At 47.4% G+C, this 16,304-nt stretch overlaps 1 long non-coding RNA gene across 4 annotated transcripts in view; it reads left to right on the top strand.

Moving 5' to 3' along the window:
• LOC147916375 (uncharacterized) overlaps positions 1-13,846 on the top strand; it is a 46,339-nt gene extending 32,493 nt beyond the window's left edge. For 3 of the 4 annotated variants that reach the window (XR_015553038.1, XR_015553039.1, XR_015553041.1), the window contains 2 exons: positions 910-1,077; positions 13,603-13,846. This is a non-coding gene — a long non-coding RNA (uncharacterized LOC147916375). The remainder of the gene's footprint in view (positions 1-909; positions 1,078-13,602) is intronic. The other variant, XR_015553040.1, reaches the window with a different exon arrangement.
• Positions 13,847-16,304: the final 2,458 nt, after the last annotated feature.

A 16,304-nucleotide genomic window follows, 5' to 3' on the forward strand; every position in this document is an offset into this window, starting at 1 on the left:
GACTATAATACACATTTGTGGATATTAAATTCTAGCTCTGTTAATTGTCTTTAAGGTTTTTGTTTCCTACCAGTAAACTGGACTGGATCTTAAATTCTTCTAGTTTCCTCAAATATCTGGCTACAAATCTCCAACCCAGAGATGTAATATAGTCACAGTATCAGGGGCTGCAGAGAACAAGCAGTTAATTGAAACTTTAAGCTGCAATTTAGGTGGAAAACAGTTAACCCGTTTGTTTCTATACATGCCAGAATGCCCTATTCCTTTGCTGGGTAGGGACCTACTGCATAAAGTAGGAGCCTCTGTTTATTGAAAGAGGGACCAGTTGGAGGTAAACATCCCCTTAGCCTTTGGTCACCACCTAATTATGCTCCCAACAAAAGGGCCTGAGTCAAAAGATTCAAAGGGAAACTTAGTAGAATTACCAGGGGTAAATCTGCGAGTTTGGGCCCAGGGAAAAGTGGGGCATGCCATCCAAGTGAACCCCATGATTGTCAAACTAAAACCTGGGCACAAGTGCCCAAACGTTAAACAATGTCCTCTCAGACAGGATGCCCTAAATGTTCTGGCCCCTTCATAAAGAACTGGATCGATCAAGGCCTCATCAGGCCATGCCAATCAGCATGCAGCACTCCAATTCCCCCAGTCAAAAAGCCAACAGGGGAATACTGGAGGTACAGGAGAACAACTAGGTATGCCCTCCAGATAGGGGAAACGGTGAACGCACTCACAGCGTAAGGCAACCAGGTCCCGCCCGGCTGCACGGACCTGGCCCTCCGTTCCTTCCAGCCTGGTGATTGGGTGTACCTAGAAACATGGAAAACTGGGAGCCCACAGGCCCAGCTCACTCACAAGTGGAACGGGCCTTATCTGGTGATCCTAACCAATCACTCTGCCCTAAAATTACAGGGAGTCACCCTCAGGTGCACCATACCCAAGTCAAGAGAGCCCCCGAACTGGAAGACTTGGAGACTCCAAGCCATCCTGACTCTTCCTGTGCCCCCTCTGAGGCCTGAAGCTCTTATTCCAGAGACGGAAAGATGAGTCCTTGGTGAGCTGGCATCCACCCCCGTGGAGGTACTAGTACTCCTTCTGTCATCTCTCATGACATCCTTACCCTCACCCTGACCTGTGCTGCCCCTGCAGTGCCCATATCTACAGCACCACTAGGCTGTCTGGAATGGGGTTGAACAGGCTCTTCCCACCCTGACGTGGTTTCTAACACTTTTTGGGCCTCGGGGGGCTATTCTGCTTCTTTGCTCTTTGGGCCTTGCATCATGAACTGTCTGGTTTTCTTTTCTATCAAAAGACTAACTAGATTCCACATGGTATTAACCAGGGATATGAGAGGTTGGAAGTCCAGCCGGATGACAACCAAACTTATCTAACAGTTACTGGGAGTAAGTTCTGCTCCTCTACAGACCCCTATGACAACGCCCCTGGTTAGCTGGAAGTAGTTACAGAAGACATCCATCGCCCCTCAAGAATGAGGAACAGGACATTGTCAGGAGGGATGTTGTCACCCAGGGAAGACCGTAAAACGTTTTCCATGTCTAGTGCTTTGTTTTTAAGTTGTGCTTGCTTATAGGAACCAAGGCAGGACAATGCCAGGTGGCCAAATGACAGAACCGGTCCAAACCGGGAAGGTCCAAGATGGCCATGGGGTGCCGTGCAAAGGGTGCCGTGTGCAAGAAGGGAAGCTCTGCACGTCCCCCAAATGCCCTCACCCCCAGCGATGAGGCGGAGACACCTCCCCTGTCACATCCTATAAGAACCTGCTCACCTTCCCTTCCGGGAGAGGTGTTTTAGAGCACGAGTTTGGCCTCCTCCATGCATTGATCAATGAATAACATTTCTGCTCTGGTATTCTGAACCCGGTCTCATTCTATTGGTGCAGGCAGCTCCAGGCAAAAGGATCCACTTGCGGGTCACTGGTCCCTTGGGGCTCAGTAACACCTCATCCACATGGCAGTGGTGCCAGATGGACCCGGGTACAGAAGAGCACATGGCCACCTGCTTGCCATGAGGTCACAACAGCCCAGAGTGCCTCTCGGGCCCAGGGTGGAGTCCTGTGGAGGACAAGCCAGCTCAGGGGACGGTAGAATGAGACGCTATGGCACCACTAGTGACCAAAGATATTTGAGTGGGCTGGTGCCGCTGACCACGCTGGAGGCCACCAGGAAAGACAGACAGTAAGCCTTCCCTTCCCAGCTCAAGGCCCTGGGGCATGCAGAGAGCCTCCAGTAGAGCCTCAAGGGTCCTTGGGGGTCAGGGCCAGCTGGGGGTCAGGGCTGCAGGGTCACACTGGTAGATACGCAGCCTGGCCGGGCAGCACTGAGTGGGACGAGGGAGCCTGAGATGGGGTGTGGGGACACTTGGGCAGACACGGAGAGCTGACAGCGTTACCCCCAAAGCCCCTGGACCTCCCTGCCGGGAAGCAACCTTGCCTTCCTCAAAGCCTGTCAATGCCCCACTTCCAGGAAGTGACCTGGAGGGCAGCGCTTTCCCCTCCCCTGGATCCATCACACTAAAGGCTCTTGCTACAAGTTCATCTGTGTGAGCAGCAGAGGAGCACGTGCTCTGGCGGGACTGGGAGCGTGGGTGAGCGTGCAGGCGCCAAGACTGAGGAAGATGAGATGCAGTGCTGAGCCAGGAAATGGGGGCTCAGCTGACACAGAGCCAGATTTACAGATGAGGAACCCACCCAGGGTTTAGAATTTAACGATGCTTGAAGGCGTGGAAGAAGTGATGTCCTACAGTGATAAGGCAGATGCCAGCGCTGCCATGGAAGACGACAGAGGAAGGAGCAAAGGCTCAGAGGAGTGGGCCAGCCAGAGGGATGGACTGTGAGTGCTGGACACCCACCGTTGGCTCTGTAGGAGGGACAGGAGGTGCCGCCTTCACCAGTGCAAGGAGAGGGTGCTGGTGAGAAGCTTGTGGTGGCCAGTGCGATGTGCAGTTGGGCTCCCAGAGAGCAGGGGGGTGACAGGACCAAAAATGTCAGAGCTGGGCGGTGGCGCTTTCCCTCAGAAGCAAGGCGGGGGCAGCTGGTTACTCAGAGTGGGAGAGGGATGGGTCCCGACAGCCAGCACAATGCGGTGTCGAGGGGCTGAGGGCAACAGTCCAGGAAAAACCCTGGTCTTGAACTTGAGCCCATCTCAGAGCTGGGACCCGCTGGCTGATGGAGACACTGGGGCTCTGAGGAAGGACCGGGAACATCCTGGCCACGTGTGCAGTAACAGCTTGCCGGACCTTCTCCAAAAGGGCTTTGGGCATTTACTCGGGGTGGGGAGACACTGGTATTGGGAGATCCCCATGTCTGGCTTGGCTCTGGGGACCCAAGCTTCGTGAGGGTCCCTGAGAGAGTGAGGGTCCATGGTGTCCTGGTGTCGGTCCAGCTCACAGTGGAACCTTGGTCTCAGAGCCACTGAGTGGTGGTTGGCAGGCCCCTTGGCTCCTCGGCTGTGGGGCAGGAAGCTAAGTAGAACCCCCAGGAACTCCCCCACCTTTGGCCTAGACAGTCAAATGAAACCAAGTGGCACTCTTCAGGGAAGGAACATCAGCTGTAGCTCCTGGTCCCGCCCTGGCCAAGCCAGGGGTCCTGTGGGATGACAGCGAACCTACTGCAGGTGACTGAGTAGCGGTGGCTCTGATGGATGCGGAGTATTGGCCTGCAGCCGGCGGTCTCGGCGTGCCTTCCTCTGAGTCTTGCCCAGGGCTAGGTTCACTGTCTCCAAATGTGGCCAGACATTCTGCAGACGGTCAAGTTGGTCCACTATATAGATGGTGTGTTAGTCACCTACGCTGCCATAACAAAGATCCACACGCTGGCAGGCTGAGACGGTTCTAGTCCGAGGGCCCGGGGTGGGCAGGCTGGTTTCCTCTGGGGGCTCCGAGGAGAATCTGCCCCAGGCCTCTCCCCTTGCTGCTGGGGCTCGCTGGCATCTTTGGTGCTCCTTGCCTTGTAGACGCGTCACTGCATCTCTGCCTCCGTCTTCACATGGCGCCCTCCCTGTGTGCATGTCTGTGTCCAAATATCCCCTTTTTATAAGGACACCAACCATTCTGGATTAGGACCCACTCTAATGACCTCTGCTTAACGGATTACATCTGCAAAGACCCTGTTTCCAAATAAGGTCACGTTCCGAGGTTCATGATGTTAGGACCCCAACATAGGAGTTTTGGGAGGACGCAGTCCAACCCACAGCAGGTGATAGAGGACGAGAAAGGAGGGGCAGTGACTTTGGAGGCCTTGGTAAGAAACATGAGCTTCAGAGATGGAAACAAACCGTATAGGGGCTGGGGGCCAGCACACCAGAGGAGGTCCAGTCGGGCAAACGGGGGCACCCGCTTCAGAGCAAAGGACAAGTATTGCGCTTTGCACCCCCACACACACTAAGAGAAAGGTACGACATCTGACGGCCTCTCCTGATTCTGGAAGCAGGGCGTCCCCCACCACAGACACCACTCCACCTGGTCACCCGCGGAACCTGGAGAGCCGGGTGTGCAGGGCTTGGCAGGAAAGGGCCCTGCAGCTGGGCCAGGCGAGGGTGGCGGCCCTGCCAGACCCCACAGTACCGGGGGCATCCATTAGGGTGCTGGAGGATGGAAAAGCACCACGGAAAGTACGTGGCTGCCCCACAGAAGAGTCGGGATGCGCCTCCACAAGCTGCATGGAGCTGCGCCATCACCACAGGAACGAGCTGCTGGAGCCTCCGTGCTGGGCAAGCCAGCGGGCTCTGGCCAAGGCAGAACTTAGGCTGTGGGACATCGGGGGATGCCTGCAGCCAGACCCCCCATGTCACGGACCAGGCCTGTCACTGCCAGGACAGAAGCGGCCCATCCAGGGCTGGGTACGTTCAGAAGTCTGGTCCCGACTTGCAGTTGTTCGAGTGGGAGGTGAGGCCATCCTGCTGGTGTCCTGGCTGGAAGAGGAAGTCTTCCCTTTTTTTGTCCCATCATTTTGTAAAAGGATTTTCTCAAGAACCGAAGCTTCAGGAAACGTCTGTGTTACGTTGGGTGTATCCTAGAGCCGAGTCACTGTAAGAGAATCGACTGCTCGGAAGGTGGTCTCGGGGAGTGAGCACTCTGGACAGCTGACCATCAGGGAGCCATTGGAAGCCCTTCCTGTCAGAAGTCAAGTCAAATTCGTTCTGGACGCAGGGAAAGTGGCATCTTTTCCAGGAAGAACAATGCCTCCCTGCCTCCTGCGACCTCCCCGCCTTCCAGAGGCGCCGGCCTTGGACACAGGACACGCAGCCTTCCGTGAAAGGGGTGGCCGTCCAGGCGCCGCCCACCCAGGTGCCTCTGCTGCCTCCACATGTGAGGACGTGATCCTGGGCTGCTGTGCTGGGCTGTCCAGATGTGCGTCTTCAATGCCAGTGTCAGCCGGGACCCAGCCCACCTCTTCGCTGAGGACGCAGTGGAGAAGCCCAGGTGGCCTCACAAGGGCACAGATGGCTGTCCACCTCAGGCTGCCCTGTGCCCCACACTCCGCACTTCAGCCTTGCCTCTCGGTGGACTCCTTCTTGGAAGAAATGTCTCAACACATCTCCTCCTGTCCCACGTTCCTCCAGCCATCACCACGGTTAGTCTCCCCTCGCCTATGCCAAACGTTGTGAAAGGCGTGTCACTTCCTCTCACTCTCCTGGCCACCCTCTGCAGCCAGCTTCACAGGCGCTCCATGTCCGGGGGTCACCGCAGCTGGGCCTCCTAGGCTCCGGCCAAGTGCCCACTGACTGCCACTCACCTCCACTGGGTGCTACGCACAGTGCAAGTCCAGCGTGCCCAGGATTCAACTCACTTCCTCCTCCCACCTGCTCATCCACCTGGGTGACCAGCCCCCCAGTCCCACCCCACCTGCAGCTTCCCCTGCCCAGTCCAGCTCCCCTGAGCAGGCACAGTCATCTCATGCCTCAGTCACTCCCAACAGCCTATTACAAACATTTGATATTTTGGTTGCATTTTCCTATTAATATAAAACAAAGTTAATAAAACTCAGAAATTACAGAAATGCACAAGTTAGAAGAGAAACCACCAAATCTCACCCCCAGATAAACTTTTTTCTTGTACCCAATCTGGTTAATGCCATTATTTATTTAAAAAAAAAATGAAATCACACTTTCCTAGGTCAGCTGTGACAAATCACCACAAAATTGGTGGCTTAAAACAGCAGAAATTTATTCTCTCGGAGTTCAGGAGACCAGAAGTCCACGTCAAGGCGTTGAATCTGCCTCCCAGCTTCTGGTGGCTGCAGTTGTCCTGGGCCTGGGGCTGCCTCACCCCAATCTCCGCCTCCATTTTTACGTGGTCTCCTCCTGGTTCTCAAATCTCTCTCCCCTTTCCCTTCAAAGGACACTCATCTTTGTATTTGGGGCCGGGATGATCTCAAGATCAGTCATTTAGTTACATCTGCAAAGATCCTATTTCCAGATAAGGTCGCGTTCACAGGTGTGTGGTCAGGACTCGGACATCTTTCTGGAGACACCTTCCAGTCCACTCCACACTCTGGGCAGGTCGTCAAGCACCTTTTTTTTCACCTAGTAATATATTTTGGATAGTTTTATGCCAATACTTGCAGTTCTACCATATTTGTTTTTACAGGGTTTTTTTTTTTTTAATCAGGTGAGTACTTTATTTTTATTTTTTTGTTTGTTTATTGCAGTAACATTGGTTTATAACACTGTATAAATTTCAGGTGTACATCATTATACTTCTACTTCTGCACAGATCACACCATGTTCACCACCCAAATACTAATTACAACCTATCACCACACACCTGTGCCGAATCATCCCCCTCGCCCTCCTCCCTCGCCCCCCCCACCCCGGCAACCACCAGTCCAATGTCTGTCTCCATGTGTCTGTTTATCATTGTTATTATCTACTACTTAATAAAGGAAATCATACAGTATTTGACCTTCTCCCTCTGACATTTCACTTTGCATAATACCCTCAATGTCCATCCATGTTGTCACAAATGGCTGGATTTCATCGTTTCTTATGGCTGAGTAGTATTCCATTGTGTATATATACCACATCTTCTTTATCCATTCGTCCCTTGATGGGCGCTTAGGTTGCTTCCAAGTCTTGGCTATTGTGAATAACGCTGCAGTGAACACAGGGGTGCATGTATCTTTACAAATTGGTGTTTTCAAGTTCTCTGGATAAATACCCAGCAGTGGAATAGCTGGATCATATGGTAGTTCTATCCTTGATTTTTTGAGGAACCTCCATACTGTGTTCCACAGTGGCTGCACCAGTTTACACTCCCGCCAGCAGTGTATGAGAGTTCCCTTCTCTCCACATCCTCTGCAACACATGTTGTTTCCTGTCTTGTTAATTATAGCCATTCTGACGGGCGTGAGGTGATATCTCATTGTAGTTTTGATATGCGTTTTCCTGGTAGTTAATGATTTTGAACATCTTTTCATGTGTCTGTTGGCTATCTGTATATCTTCTTTGGAGAAATGTCTGTTCAGGTCTTTTGCCCATTTTTTAATTGGGTTGTTAGTTTTTTTGTTGTTGAGATGCATGAGTTCTTTATATATTTTGGAGGTTAAGCACTTATCAGATGTATGGTTTGCAAATATCTTCTCCCAATTGTTAGGTTGTCTTTTAGTTTTGTTGATGGTTTCCTTTGCTGTGCAGAAGCTTTTTAGTTTGATGTAATCCCATTTGTTTATTTTTTCTATTGTTGCTCTTGCCCGGTCAGACGTGGTGCTTGAAAATATGTTGCTAAGACTGATGTCCAAGAGCGTACTGCTATGTTTTCTTCTAGAAGTTTCATAGTTTCAGGTCTTACATTCAAGTCTTGAATCCATTTGGAGTTAATTTTTGTGTATGGTGTAAGGTAAGGGTCTGCTTTCACTTTTTTGCATGTGGCTGTCCAGTTTTCCCAACACCATTTATTGAAGACACTTTCTTTTCTCCATTGTATGTTCTTGGCTCCTTTGTCAAAGATTAGCTGTCCATAGATGTGTGGGTTTATTTCTAGGCTTTCGATTCTATTCCATTGATCTGTGTGTCTGTTTTTGTGCCAGTACCCTGCTGTTTTGGTTACTATAGCTTTGTAGTATGTTTTGAAATCAGGGAGTGTGATACCTCCAGCTTTGTGCATTTTTCTCAGGATTCTTTTAGCTATTCGGGGTCTTTTGTTGTTCCATATAAATTTTAGGATTCTTTGTTCTATTTCTGTGAAAAATGTTGGAACTTTGATAGGGATTGCATTGAATCTATAGATTGCTTTAGGAAGTATGGACATCTTAACTATGTTAATTCTTCCAATCCAAGAGCACGGAATACCTTTCCATTTCTTTGTGTCTCCTTCAATTTCTTTCAGCAATGTTTTATAGTTTTCCGTGTACAGCTCTTTCACCTCTTTGGTTAAGTTTATTCCTAGGTATTTTATTCTTTTTGTTGCAATTGTAAATGGGATGGTATTCTTAATTTCTCTTTCTGCTACTTCGTTGTTAGTGTACAGAAATGCAACTGATTTTTGTATGTTGATTTTGTATCCTGCAACTTTACCATATTCGTTTATTAATTCTAAAAGTTTTCTGGTGGATTCTTTAGGGTTTTCTCTATATAAAATCATGTCATCTGCAAATAGTGACAGTTTCACTTCTTCCTTTCCAATTTGGATCCCTTTTATTTCTTTCTCTTGCCTGATTGCTCTGGCTAGGACTTCCAGTACTATGTTAAATAGGAGTGGTGACAGTGGGCATCCTTGTCTGGTTCCTGTTCTTAGAGGGATAGCTTTAGTGAATACCACTCCCCAGTCTGGGTGCCCCCCAATTTAGATGCACCCCAATTCGGATACACCCTTGCTTGTTGAGCCACCGCCTGCTTCATGAGTGCTGGGCCAGGTCTAATGCACCACTGTGACTGACGATCCTCAGTCAACTCTCGTATCCGGCTTTCTCCACACTCCTGTGGGGCATTGATGCAGAATGAGTCTAAAAAGTGGGTGTGCTGGGGCAAAAGATGCCAATGTTTACAAATTCTAGTTACTGGTAAAATAAAGTAAAAAGGAATAATTACTATAGAAAAATCCAAAATAAATTAAAGTTAAAATGTAAATTTAAAGGTACGATCCATGAAAGAAAGAATTGATAGTTAGACTTCATTAAAATTAAATGTTTCTCTTTTTATGGTTTTGATCTCCTTTACCCATTTCCTCCACCCCACTTCTGGCAACCATTGATCTGTTCTCTGTATCTAGGGGTTTGGTTTTTTGTTTGTTTGTGTTTTAGGTTCCACATATAAGTGAGATCATACAGTATTTGTCTTTGAGTTATTTCACTTAGCCTAATGCCCTCGAGGTCCATCCATGTTGTCACAAATGGGAAGGTTTCCTTCTTTTTTATGGCTGAGTAATGTTCAATTGTATATATACCACATTTTCTTGATCCATTCATCTGTTGATGGACACTTAGGTTGTTTCCATATCTTGTCTATTGTAAATAATGCTGCAATGAACATGACGGTACAAATATCTTTTCAAATCAATGTTTTCATTTTCTTTGGATAAATACCCAGAAGTGGAATTGCTGGATCATATGGTATTTCTATTTTTAATTTTTCGAGGAATGTCCATACTGTTTTCCATAGTGGCTACACCAATTTATATTCCCACCAACAGTGTAGAAGGGTTCCTTTTTCTCCATGTCCCCACCAATACTTGTTATTTCCTGTATTTTTGATGATGGCCATTCTAACATCTGTGAGGTGATGTCTCATTGTGGTTTTGATTTGCGTTTCCCTGGTGATTAGTGATGTTGAGCACCTTTTCATGTACCTGTTGGCTATTCATATATCTTCTTTGGAAAAATGTCTATTCAGTTCCTCTGACATTTTTTAATCAAATTTTTTTTTTTAAATTAAAAATTTATTCTCTGTGAAAGACACTTTCAAGAGAATGAAAAGACAAGCTACAGACTGGAAGGAAATACTTGCAAATCGCATATCTGATGAAGGACTGGTATCTAAAATATGGAAAGAACTCTTAAAACTCAACAATAAGAAAACAATCCAATTAAAAAATGGGTCAAAGATCTTAAAAGACACCAAAGAAAATATACAGGTGGCAAATAAGCATATGAAGAGATGCTCCACATCATATGTCATCAAGGAAATGCAAATTAAAACAACAAGATACCACTACACACCTGTCAGAATGGCCAGATCTGGAACACTGACAATACCAAATGCTAGTGAGGATGTGGAACAACAGAAACTCTAATTCATTGCTGGTGGGAATGCAAAATGGTACAGCCCCTTTGGAAGACGGTGGTTTCTTACAGAACTAAATATACACTTAACATACGATCCAGCAGTCCCACTCCTTGGTATTTACCCAAGGGAGTTGAAAACTTATGTCCACACACAACCTGCACACAAATGTTTATAGCATTTTTATTCATAATTGCCAAAACTTGGAAGCAACCAAGATGGCCTTTCGGAAGGGGGATGAATAAATAAACTGTCATTCATCCAGACAATGGAATATTATTCAGGGCTAAAAAGAAATGTGCTATCAAGCCATGAAAAGACGTGGAGGAACCTTAAATGCATATCACTAAGTGAAAGAAGCTGATCTGAAAAGACGATATACTGTATGATTCCAATTAGATGACATTCTGGAAAAGGCAAAACTATGGAGACCGTGAAAAGATCAGTGGTTGCCAGGGGTTGGGGGAGGGAGGGATGAGTAGGCGGAACACGGAGGATTTTTTAGGGTAGTGAAACTACTCTGTATGATACTGCAGTGGTGAATACATGTCATTACACATTTGTCCGAACCCACAGAATATGCAACACCAAGAGTGAACCCTTATGTAAACTATGGACTTCGGGTGATTATGATGTGTCAATATAGGTTCATCCATTGTAACAAATGTACCATCTGGTGAGGAATGTTGATAATGGAGGAGGCTATGCATGTGTGGGGGCAAGGGGTATATGGGACATCTGTGTACCTTCCTTTTGATTTTGCTGTGAATCTAAAACTGCTCTAAAAAATAAAGTCTATTTCTTTAAAGTAAAACTAATATTAGGTTGAGCCACCCAAAATTGCTGATATTTTACAATTTTTGATCTATAAAAACAGCAGATTCATATAATTTAACCAATTAAAAGAGAGTTTGGTCTTTAAGAAAAACAGGCGAACTTCTGGCCCATCTGGGTTTTTTTAAAAAAATGAAAAACGAGAACAATAAATATTCAGATTGAAAAGGGTGTTATACAGTAGTTATGGATTATGAGGGAATTCTATGAACAATTGTATTACTCCAGATTCTAATGTTACCGCACCAGGTCCATTTTTGCCCGCCGCCCAGAAGGCCAATCACCGAGATGACGAGATTGCAGAGACAGAGAGTTTATTAATCACAAGGCAGCCAAGTGAGGAAATGGGAGAATGAATCTCAAATCCGCTTCCCCAAAATAGGGACTCAAGGGTACTGAGTAAAAAGTTTCTTCTTATTTGGGGGTCACGTTAGTGGAATCAATCCACTCTTTCCCTAACTCTCCACAACTGAGCCAGCAGATAATTAGAGGGTGCTCACAGAAGAGTCACTAAAATTGTCCGTACATTAGGTCACTATGAAAATGACAGTATATAGCAAAAAGCAGAAGCAGTACCAATGACATTCTTGATCAGGTTGCACCCAAGCTAGAAGAAAACAAAGTGCTCCCACCCAGAAATGGAGAAACCTCTCCCTCGAGGCAGAGCGGAGACAGAAACAGACACCGCAGAATTTCTAGAAAACAGTAATAAAACCGTATGTAGATGAGCACTAGTGGGTACTGCTCACAGCGGTGCTGAGAGGAAAGGTCACAGCTCTGAAGAGCTGTGTTAATCACAAAAGGAAGAAAGAAAGAATAACCTACGCATTCTATTGAAAATATTTACAAAGACAACAACAACAAAAGGAAGCAGAAATAAGAAAGATACAATCAAAAGAAAGGTTGGAAAATTTTGCAATGGAAGAAGCAGTGCAAAAATGTAGTGTAGAAATGCAAATGTGGTTGTTCAAAAACAAAGTAGATAAGGGGCCGGCCAGGTGGTGTAGTGGTTAAGTTCACGAGCTCTGCTTCAGCGGCCCGGGGTTCGAAGGTTGGGATCCCTGGTGAGGACTTACACACCACTCCTCAAGCCATGCTTTGGCGGCGTCCCACACACAAAATAGAGGAAGATGGGCACAGATGTTAGCCAGAGCTAACCTTCCTCAAATAAATAAATAAATAAACGAATGAATGAATGAATGAATGAATAAAGTAGATAAACCCGCTAGCTGACCTAGATGTCAGAAATATGGAAAATAAGAAGAGACAGAGGGAAAACCGCCAGGAAATAAAAGGAGTTACAGGAATCACAAGAGGTCAGAAGCTTCTAGAAATGAGCAAAACCCTGCCTTGCACCCCTAATCAGCACCCTGGGGCCTGGGAAAGCTGTGTGGCAGTGTGCTCTGGTTGCCACGCCTGGCTTCCACTGTCAGCTGAGTGAGTGAGGGCAGTCACTTCTCACCAGTCTGTAGCCAACCTGAGAGAATGCAACAATCTCATCTATTTCCTATATTTAAAGTCATTGCTCAAAACAGTTTAAATTATTATTTTGATCTTAAATGGGAATATAATTTACATGCAGCAAAATACCCAGAGCTTAAATGTACTATGTGATGAGTTTTGACAAACATATACCCCAGTGGTAACGTCACCACCTCCAACATCTTGATCCCTTCCCTTGGAAAGCTGTGCGTTGTCTTTCCACTCCATCACCAGCACCACGGAGACGCCGCTGCTCGGGTTGCGACGCACAGGTTAGTTCCGTTCGTCCTTAAATCAGAGTTAAATGGAACCACACGATGTGTAGACTTTCTCACCTGACTCCCATCATCAAGCACAGTAGGTGAGACCCCCCCCCCCTCTTGTGCAAACCAGGGCTTCCTTCCTTCTCATCGCCAAGTGTATCCTCTCCATGGTGACCCCAGCCTGTTCATCCATCCGGTCTGGGTGGGTGTTGGTGCGGTTTCCAGCTTGGGGCTCCTACAGATGAGGTAGTTTGAACTCCCCTGTGCCAGTCCTCTGGTGTGCCAGCACTCATTTCTCTCAGGAAATGTCTACAGGTGGACTTGCTGGAGTTTAACTACATTAGAAACTGGCAGACTGTTTTGCAGAGTGGTTGTCCCATTGTGCATGCCCACCAGCAGTGTGAGAGTTCCAGGCGCTCAACTCTCCCAGTCTTTTCAATTTTGGCGGTCTCGGTGTCTTTAATCCACATTTTACCTCGCTAGCGACGTTGAGCACCTTTCGTGTGCTGATAGTTTTTTCCTACACGTTCTTTTGTGAATTCTGTTCAAATGATTTGCTTATGTTTAAATTGTGTTGTTTGCCCTCTTATTGCTGATTTGTAGGAGTTCTTCATATATTCTGACTACAAATCTTTTGCCAGGTGTATGTTTTGTGACATTTTCCTCCCAATCTGCTTGCCTTTTTATTTACTAAATGAACCTTTCAACGAGCAGGAGATGTTAATTATACTGAAGTCTAATTTATCCAATTTTTTTCTTTTATGGATCATGCTTTTTTTTTTGTTTTCTAGGAAATCTTTGACTGCCCACAATGATAAAGCTCTCTCTTCTGGAAGCTCAGTAACTTCAGTTTGTACACCGGGGCCTCTGACCCACCTTGAGTTAATTTTGTGAGTTGTGTGATGCAGTGGTCAACGCTCATTTCTACGCAGATGTCCAGCTGTCCCAGCACGGGGTGTTCAAAATGTTGTCCTCTCCACGTTGGACTGCATGGGCAGCCTCGTTGAAAATCAATTGATTGCTTTTGTGCTGGTCTATTTTGGGCTCTTGTTTCTGTTCCATTGATCTGTCTGCCTATCCCTACACCAAACCATGCTGTCCTATTTTCTGTACCTTTATAATAAGTAAGTCTTGAAATCACAGACTGTAGGTCCTCCAAATTTCCTTTTCCCTTTAAGATTGTCTTGACTATTTTAGATCGTCTTCATTTCCATTTAAATTTTAGAATCAGTTTGTCGATTTCAAAACAAAAATAGTCTTGTTGGGGTTTTGGTTTAGATTGCATTGAATTTGCTGATCAGTCTGAGGGAGAATAGACATGTTAATGATATTGAGTCTTCTAAACCACGAATATGGGATAGCTCTCCAGTATTCAGGTCTTCTTCATTTCTCCCCAGTTTTGTGGGTGCTATGGACCAAATGTGTGTGTCCTCCCCAAATTCACACGTTGACAGCAGCTATTTCTCCCAGCTGCTGAGGCCCTCCTGACTCTCCAGGTGACCCCTCGGACAGGACCTCAAACAAGGCCCCGCCACTCTCCGCCACAGCCCCAGCCCATGTCAGCTCTGCCCGCAGCCCTAACCAGCTCTGCAGAGCAGCCAGGGGAAACCCAGCCTCTTCTCCACTCGCTGCCATCAGAGCAGCCAGCCGGCCACTTCTCCGAGGTCCACTGGTTCTGCCAGGTTCCTGGACTGGCAGTGGAGGTGGTAGGTGGGGAGAAGGGAGGAGAGGCCGCGAGGGCCCTGGCAGGCGAGTGCGGTCTCCAAACACCTCCCAACCTCTGTCTTCTGCCTCACATACACGCTGGGGCTGGGAGGTTAGCGCAGAGTCCCAGCCCTGCTTCACATGGCCTGCCTGGGTCCCACTCCTCCCGTGGGAGGGTGGCGTTTACTGTCCTCAGCCCAAGTGGAGACTAAAATAGCTCCTCATGAACCTTCAGTCCCAGTGGTTTGCTTTCCTGGACAGTCATTCACTTAATCTGCTGTTGGTGAAACCGGGAATTAGCCATTGATGATTAAGCAGCTAGTAACTATGGGGGATCGGGATTGGCCACCTCTAAATATGTCTCTGCCTGAAAGACATTTTGACCACACCCCCCACTAACTGACCAAAGGAGTTTGGGATGGGAGGCCTGCCCCCAGAACAGGCCATCACCATAGACATCTCTGGGTATCTGGGAGGGTCCTGGCTAAGCCCATTCTTAGTTCTGGTTACCCTCCCTTTGTAAGAGATATTTACATTTGTAAAGAAAATCTCCATTTGTAAAGGTATCTTCTTCCCTGTACCAGGAAGAAGAGGGGGATGGCCTTACCTAGAAACTTATCAGAACAAAAGGCGAAAGGCGAGGACTTAAATCTGCATGATAAACTTACTCATTGTAAACCGTGCTATTTGGGCAATATGCTATCTGATTCCCACTAGGTTCCTATAGATGACCTCTCCCTGGAGCCTGGGTCACCATAGTAATGGGTGTTTGAGCTATTTTTTCAGGAATTGGAACCCCTTGGCCACTTCAGGCTGGTTGAGACCACCAACCTATCAATTGGGGCCACGAAGACATATGTCTGATAAGTGACCTTTTGATGTCAAGAGGTTAAGACTCCAGCCTCAGGGCATTCTAATGCAGCCATTGTGTGGACATGCCTCCTGTGAAGAGGCATGAAGCCTGACTGTGCTTGCGCAGATCATCAATCACCTCATCTCTCCTCACCTCCAATCATTTCAGACCACCTCGCCCCCTACCCTTGCCACAGACATTCATTCTCCCCCCCCCGTCACTGTTTTCTCCTGCCCAAAACCCATTTCCAACAGAAAACCACCGTGGGGTGGGGTGTCTTCATGCACATCTTACCACGGACACCAATTGCATCCTTCCAGGCAGGCTTCACGTTGGGGAGAGGGAACCCTTACACGCAGGCTTCAAGTTGGGGAGAGGGAACCCTTACACACACACACGCACGCACGCACACACGGGTGCACACGAATGCCCAATTTATTTAGCCAGGGTCAGCGCCTCTCCCCATGGTCTCCTCGGCTCCTGAGTCCCTGCAGGGCTGCCCCTCTGCTAGTGACACTGGCCACACCTGGTAGGTCTTTCCTAACTTTGTCCTGGGCCCCAGCCTTTTATTTTAGCGCTCATAGCACCTTTTTAAAGGAACTCCCACCGTCCCAGGCCCTCCCGGGAACTCTCGCCAACATCCAGCACATGTTTGAGCCCCACTCAGGACCAGAGGCCCCCCAGGATGCCCAGCTGCTCCGGGCAGCACCGCTTGGGCTCCAGCCTTGTGGCAGCTGGAACTCATTTCCTTGGAGAGTTTATAAGCAGATGTTGTGAAAATACCAATTATGTGGTTTGGGTGGATTCAATTTCTACAGCTAATCATAGAAACTAATTATAGGTTGTATTACTAAATGATTTCAGAGGCAAATCAAACAATGTTATTTTCTTACCAATAAGACAGTCAACTATGTGTAAAGTCTTATCATCCAGTAT

The sequence above is a fragment of the Ceratotherium simum genome, chromosome 8 (genome assembly GCF_057802395.1).
Source record: "Ceratotherium simum simum isolate JZ-2026a chromosome 8, ASM5780239v1, whole genome shotgun sequence".
In the NCBI taxonomy this organism is placed as follows: domain Eukaryota; kingdom Metazoa; phylum Chordata; class Mammalia; order Perissodactyla; family Rhinocerotidae; genus Ceratotherium; species Ceratotherium simum.